The sequence below is a fragment of the Oncorhynchus clarkii genome, chromosome 12 (genome assembly GCF_045791955.1).
Source record: "Oncorhynchus clarkii lewisi isolate Uvic-CL-2024 chromosome 12, UVic_Ocla_1.0, whole genome shotgun sequence".
NCBI classification, from domain to species: Eukaryota; Metazoa; Chordata; class Actinopteri; order Salmoniformes; family Salmonidae; genus Oncorhynchus; species Oncorhynchus clarkii.
This window is the reverse complement of record NC_092158.1, coordinates 73,543,634-73,551,861: the sequence shown is the minus strand read 5'-3', so window position 1 is coordinate 73,551,861 and position 8,228 is coordinate 73,543,634.

Here is an 8,228-nt window from a genome sequence, read left to right as displayed (position 1 = left end):
CAATTTCCCTTGCTGTCTATGTCCTTCCGGAACCCCACCTCAACATTGTTCTGTCAAGGCAACAAAAGCAAGTTGGCATGCTCTTGAAATGACTCACAACCTCTCCTTTGGGAATTCACCATCATATCTACTACTACTATTTTTAAACTATCTTAACATGTGGCTTTCTTCAGGGGGACCAAGACTAGGAACACCTTTGAATGGTCGACAAAGAATGGCCCCAAGTAAAAGTTGGCTTTTGCAGAGTATGGTTGTATTGTTACTCCACAGCATAGTATGCTATCACAACTCTATTGAAATTACATTTGAAACAAGGTGTCACTTCATTCTTACTTTTTGATGGGAACTAGCCCCTTTTCCCCTATATACCTCTGGTTTGCTCTTTCAGACCCACAAAAGCAACAAGAAAGAAGTTCCTACATTAACTGTTTCTCTGGGATTTGAACTAGGGGGTACATACCTCAAGTTAGCTCTTTCATGACAAAAGGCAGAATCAAAAATGTCTCTAAAAAAATGCTCTCTTCAGATTTGAACTCTCAAACTCTGGTTTGGAGAGCAAATGCCATAACCAACACTCTACCAGACAGACAGCGACTACTTGTTAAGGGGTACTTCAAAATGCACACATCAAAGACAACATTTGAGGTTAGAGAATGGTGTGAGGGCTTGTACTTCTTGGGTCCACCAACCGTTCCTCAATCTTCTTTTGATGACTACAAACAGATTATGAATCTTCAAAACCTACACTATAGGATGGATCTGTTTAGGAACGGGGGACGAAATTCGAAAGAGGCGTGTTTCCAATTACCAACAAATAGAAAGAAATGTTATTCCAAAATCTTAATATTGGAACTTTGTCCCTTCATTTGCCTACTACTGTCTATAAGCTATCATAACACGTGGGTTTTGTCTTGGGGACAAGGTATCAGAACGCTTTTGAATGGTCTACAAAGCATGCCCCCAGGTCAAAGTAGCAATCTGCACACAAGGTTTGTAATTTATCCAAATTCAAGTTTGTTACTCCATGACATCATAATACTATTGAAATTACTTTCTTTACAATGTGACTGGAGTGTTGGACTATTTTTTGGCCCTTCCTCTGACACTGCCTAGTATATACAGTAGGTCCTCGATGGTAGGAAGCTTCTACCCAGTGACGTACTCGGCCTTCAGCAATCAAATTTTATTCATAAATCCCTTACAACATCAGCCGATGTTGAAACCCAGCCTAAAACCCCAAAACAGCAAGCAATGCAGATGCACAGTGGCTAGGAAAAACTCCCTAGAAAGGCAGGAACCTAGGAAGAAACCTAGAGAGGAACCAGGCTATGAGGGGTGGCCAGTCCTCTTCTGGCTGTGCCGGGTGGAGATTATAACAGTACATGGCCAAACGTTCATATCACCAGCAGGCTCAAATAATAATAATCACAGTGGTTCTAGAGTGTGCAACAGGTCAGCACCTCAAGAGTAAATAGTAAATGTCAGGTCCGGGACAAGGTAGCACGTCCGGTGAACACGTCAGGGTTCCATAGCTGCAGGCAGAACAGTTCAAACTTGAGCAGCAGCACGATCAGGTGGACTGGGGCCAGCAAGGAGTGATCATGCCAGACAGTCCTGAGGCATGGTCCCAGGGCTCAGGTCCTCCGGGATAGAAGGGAGAGGGAGAGAGTGAATTAGAGGGAGCATACTTAAATTCACACGGGACACCAGATAAGACAGGATAAATACTCCAGGTTTAACTGACTGACCCTAACCCCCCTACACAAACTATTGCAAACTAAATACTGTGGCCCCGTATGACGATACACCCTCAGTAGCGCCTTACAGTCAGATGCCGAGCAGTTTCCATACCAGGAGGGGATGCAACCGGTCAGGATGCTCTTGATGGTGCAGCGGTATAACTGAGGATCTGGGGACCCATGTTTTCAGTTTCCTGAGGGGTAAAAGGTGTTATCATTCCCTCTTCACAACTGTGTTGGTGTGTTTTTGACTATGATAGTTCGTTGGGGATATGGATATCAAGGAACTTGAAACTCTCAACTTCTCCACTTCAGACCTGTCCATATTAATGGGGTTCTATTCTGCCCTCCTTCTCCTATAGTCAACAATCAGCTCCTTTTGTCTTGCTCACGTTGAGGGAGAGGCTGTCTTTTCACCACAATGCCAGGTCTCTTACCTCCTCCCTATAGGCCGTCTCATCGTTGTCGGTGATCATGCCTAACACTGTTGTCATCAGCAAACTTAATGGTGTTGGAGTTGTGCTTTGCCATGCAGTCATGGGTGAACAGGGAGTACAGGAGGGGACTAAGCACCCAGTGGCCTTAGTGTTGAGGATCAGCGTGGCAGATGTGTTGTTGGCTACCCTTACCAACTGGGGGCTGCCCGTCAGGAGGTCCAGGATCCAGTTGCAGAGACAGGTGTTTAGTACCAGGATCCTTTGCTTAGTGATCAGCATTGTTGGCACTATGGTGTTGAACGCTGAGCTATAGTCAATTAACAGCATTCTGGGCCTCCCGGGTGGCACAGTGGTTAAGGGCGCTATACTGCAGCGCCAGCTTAGCCATCAGAGACCCTGGGTTCGCGCCCAGGCTCTGTCGTAACCGGCCGCGACCGGGACGTCCGTTGGGCGACACACAATTGGCCTAGCGTCGTCCGGGTTAGGTAGGGCTTGGTCGGTAGGGATGAGACAAGATAGTAGCTACAACAATTGGACACTACGAAATTGGGTAAAATAAAAAAATCTGTCGGGGCAGTATGCCAATTGGAGTGGGTCTAGAGTTTCCGGCATGATTGCTTGATGTGAACCATTGCCATCCTTTCAAAGGACTTCATGGCAACCAATGTGAGTGCTACGTGGCGCTAATCATTTAGGCAGGTTACCTTTGCTTTCTTCGGCACAGGGAATATGTTGGTCTGTTTTAAATATGTAGGTATTACAGACTCGGTCAGGGAGAGGTTGAAAATGTCAGTGAAGACACTTGCCTGATAATCAGTCTGGCCCCGCGGCTTTGGGAATGTTTACCTGTTTAAAGGTCTTGCGCACATCGCCTATGGAGAGCCTGATCACACATTCTTCTGGAACAGCTGGTGCTCTCGTGCATGCTTCAGTGTTGCTTTGCCCGAAGCGAGCATAAAAGGCTTTTAGCTCATCTGGTAGGCCCCTGTCACTGAGCAGCTTGTGGCTGGGTGTCCCTTTGTAGTCATGAATATTTTCCAAGCCCTTCCACATCCAACAAGCATCAGAGCAGGTGTAGTAGGATTCAATCTTAGTCCTGTATTGACGCTTCAGGACAAGTCTCTGAATTTCTTTGAGTGGGCCAGCCAGAACCCTGACTTGAATCCAATCTAACATTTCTGGAGAGACCTGAAAATAGGTGTGCAGCAAAACTCTCCATCGAACTTGACAGATCTTGAGAGGATCTACAGAGAAGAATGGGAGAAACTCCCCAAATACAGCTGTGGCAAGCTTGTAGCCTCAGACCCAAGGCTGTAATAGCTGCCAAAGCTGTTTCAACAAAGTATTGAGTAAAGGGTCTGAATACCTATGTAAATGTAATCACATTTTGATTTAATAAATTGGAGTTCCCTTCTAAATGTCACACCCTGATCGGTTTCACCTTTCTCGTGATTGTCTCCACCCCATCCAGGTGTCACTTATTATTCCTAGTGTATATATCCCTGTCTCTGTGCCAGTTTGTCTTGTATGCTTTTCAAGGCAACCAGCATTTTCTCTTGCTCCTGCTTCTATTCTCTTTTGCTAGTCCTCACATTTTTTTTTTAGCCTTTCCTGTTTTCTGGACTCTGTACCCGCCTGCCTGACCATTCTGCCTGCCCTGACCTCAAGCCTGCCTGCCACTCTGGTACAGAGTACTCCTGGACTCTGAACTCGTTGACATTTTGCCTGTCCACGACCATTTTCTTACCTAGCCTTTTTGGATTGTTTAATAAATATCAAGACTCAAACCATCTGCCTCCCATGTCTGCATCTGGGTCTCACCTTGTGCTCTTATACTAAACCTGCTTTTGCTTTGACATTGTCCGCTATTGTGTGTAGATTGATAAGAGAAAACCAATGTAATCAATTGTAGAAGGCTGTAACGTAACAAAATGTCAAACAAGTCAAGGGGTCTGAATACTTCCCGAAGCACAGTAACCATATACTTTTTAACCATATAGTTAAAATCAGAAATGGTAGGTTGAGACTAATACAGTCAGGATAGTATAACTTATCCCATCATACCCAAGACATTTAGTACAGTCTTCCAATACATTAATCAAGAGTCAATGCCTTTATACCATTATGGTAGTGAAGGCTTTTTAATGCCACTGATGGTAAACACCAACTGTGTGTCAATTCCTTTTCATCAATAGAATGGTTAACGTTCTCTGTAGAAGTTACAGAAAGGAAAATACGTACTGTAGCTATGTAGGCTTCCTGCTGGCTACCAATTTTCACACACACACAAAAAAAAAAAACACATAGGTTGTTTTTTAAATTCAAAATTAAACAAGCATGTGCATTTCTCTAAGAACCTAGAGGTAAATTTCAGTCAGTTAACAAAAAGAAAAAAAAAAAAAAAAAAAAAAGGGAACTGAAATCCACTATCATTCGCTTATGCCAGCTTAACCATAACCCATCTATACAGTTCAGTATTGCAATAGTATGAAATTATCGGGGTACTGTTACTTTAATTAGATTTGACTATATAAAAAAATACCCTACAAGTAAGAGTATATAATTGACAAAGTACTGAGTAAAAATAGTTTGAAAAATCCAACATGCCTTTGATAGTTTGTCAATTTTTCTGTTACCTTAATGTTTTTACACATGACCTTTTCCTTTGATTTTAAGGGAGAAGTAGCAAATGTGCTGTAGGAAGTAATTTAATTGGTTGCAACAAAGGCACATCTGTGTGGGCAATTTTTTTTAACCTAATTTCTATCAGCATGTTAAATGCAAAACCAGAGTGAAACAAATTCGAAACCACCTTTACTCCACACACAGAGACACGTACAAAGCCCTACACTTGGCAAATCTTACCATAATTATCAGGTATGAAGGTAAGACCCAGATGCAGACCACGTCGAAGAAACAATAGTTTAATACTCAAACAGAGGCAAGCAATAGTAACTTTAGTTACAGTGCCTTGCGAAAGTATTCGGCGACCTTTTGCCACATTTCAGGCTTCAAACAAAGATATAAAACTGTATTTTTTTGTGAAGAATCAACAACAAGTGGGACACAATCACGAAGTGGAACGACATTTATTGGATATTTCAAACTTTTTTAACAAATCAAAAACTGAAAAATTGGGCGTGCAAAATTATTCAGCCCCCTTAAGTTAATACTTTGTAGCGCCACCTTTTGCTGCGATTACAGCTGTAAGTCGCTTGGGGTATGTCTCTATCAGTTTTGCACATAGAGAGACTGACATTTTTTCCCATTCCTCCTTGCAAAACAGCTCGAGCTCAGTGAGGTTGGATGGAGAGCATTTGTGAACAGCAGTTTTCAGTTCTTTCCACAGATTCTCGATTGGATTCAGTTCTGGACTTTGACTTGGCCATTCTAACACCTGGATATGTTTATTTTTGAACCATTCCATTGTAGATTTTGCTTTATGTTTTGGATCATTGTCTTGTTGGAAGACAAATCTCCGTCCCAGTCTCAGGTCTTTTGCAGACTCCATCAGGTTTTCTTCCAGAATGGTCTTGTATTTGGCTCCATCCATCTTCCCATCAATTTTAACCATCTTCCCTGTCCCTGCTGAAGAAAAGCAGGCCCAAACCATGATGCTGCCACCACCATGTTTGACAGTGGGGATGGTGTGTTCAGGGTGATGAGCTGTGTTTCTTTTACGCCAAACATAACGTTTTGCATTGTTGCCAAAAAGTTCAATTTTGGTTTCATCTGACCAGAGCACCTTCTTCCACATGTTTGGTGTGTCTCCCAGGTGGCTTGTGGCAAACTTTAAACAACACTTTTTATGGATATCTTTAAGAAATGGCTTTCTTCTTGCCACTCTTCCATAAAGGCCAGATTTGTGCAATATACGACTGATTGTTGTCCTATGGACAGTCTCCCACCTCAGCTGTAGATCTCTGCAGTTCATCCAGAGTGATCATGGGCCTCTTGGCTGCATCTCTGATCAGTCTTCTCCTTGTCTGAGCTGAAAGTTTAGAGGGACGGCCAGGTCTTGGTAGATTTGCAGTGGTCTGATACTCCTTCCATTTCAATATTATCGCTTGCACAGTGCTCCTTGGGATGTTTAAAGCTTGGGAAATCTTTTTGTATCCAAATCCGGCTTTAAACTTATTCACAACAGTATCTCGGACCTGCCTGGTGTGTTCCTTGTTCTTCATGATGCTCTCTGCGCTTTTAACATACCTCTGAGACTATCACAGTGCAGGTGCATTTATACGGAGACTTGATTACACACAGGTGGATTGTATTTATCATCATTAGTCATTTAGGTCAACATTGGATCATTCAGAGATCCTCACTGAACTTCTGGAGAGAGTTTGCTGCACTGAAAGTAAAGGGGCTGAATAATTTTGCACACCCAATTTTTCAGTTTTTGATTTGTTAAAAAAGTTTGAAATATCCAATATGTCGTTCCACTTCATGATTGTGTCCCACTTGTTGTTGATTCTTCACAAAAAAATACAGTTTTATATCTTTATGTTTGAAGCCTGAAATGTGGCAAAAGGTCGCAAAGTTAAAGGGGGCCGAATACTTTCGCAAGGCACTGTATTTTGTATAATTCTTTAAATAGAAAAATACAAGTTTTGAATCTGCCGTTGTTTTGCGTAGCAGTTTATAAACCATGTGCCATGGAATTGGTACATCAAATCTATTCACAACTATTTTGCAATCTACACTACTTATTTTTACTAATGGAGCTCAAAATGTCCATATTGTTTTGCTAGCTGCATGTTTGATATACTGTAACTCCACCAGTACTATTTGTGATATAATTTACAAAGATTATACCTTTTTTTAATATATATATTGTTTTTTTTATCAATTAGTATATTTGAGTTGAATTTGTTGTATTATTTGTTCTGTCTTTTTTGGTCGATTAAACTGAAATTGCAACAAACTTTCTATGGCTTGTTTTAAAAATAGTGATATTTTGGAGATGATTTAATCAAAAATAAAAAAACGAAAGTGAGATCTGAATAAAGGGGAAAAGGCCATTCTTGAACATGGGGTGAGACATTTTTACTAATTTGCTAGAGAACCAGTTTGGATTTAAGTATAACTTTTGTATGACTGACGCCTTTAGTGAGGTCTAATGCTTTTATATTTAATAATTTCTGCACTCCGAATTCATATTTGTTATATAAATAGGCCCTTTTAATTTTGTGGAATAGACGTGGACGTGGAATAGACTTTGAATTGACATCCCTGCCCAGTGGATTATTTTCCTGTGGATGTTTTGGCTCACAGGTAAAGGATGAACTGCACAGGCAACCGGTAGAGTAAGTTCAAATGTAATTTTATTCAACATTCTGGCTTGTAAGGAACATTTCCAAGATTTGGCAGTGCTTTGTTTCAGACTGTATACCAAGAAGTGTGATTTGGTAAGAACAAGACAAACACAAAGTAAGCACTTGAAATCACTGCACAAACTGAAGGATTTATATATATATATATATATATATATATATATATATATATATATATATATATATATATATATTTTTTAAAATCAATTTCAGTCACAGATAACTGGGGCACTTGCTAGCAATAAGGGGAGTATTTAGCAGTGTGGGCCAACATGTTTAAAAAAGATCTAGGCCTAAAAGTAAGTCTATTGGCGCGAGTGTGTGCACAGGCATGTATTTTGCCATCACAAAATGATCAAATGAGTCAAACCATTCTATAAAACCACACTGTAGATTATATTAGGCCTACATGTGGGGATTTTTAAATAATCATCTGTCTGTAGCTAAATTAGGGGGTGCTAATTTCCAAGAAATGTAGTCTACACTGCAGTGAAAATAATTAATTATTTTCAAAATCATACTTGGTGACTGACTTCCTTTCTCCAAACAGCAGAGGGCAATAGTCACATGGCTGAATGCTATATAATTTTGTAGAAAATAACAGCTTATTTCTTGGCATTAAATGTTGCATTAAATATTTTGCTATAACATGTACTGTATACTACAATACAGAGGCACTGAACACCAGGATAAGATGAAATGGATGTAATGGTATCATC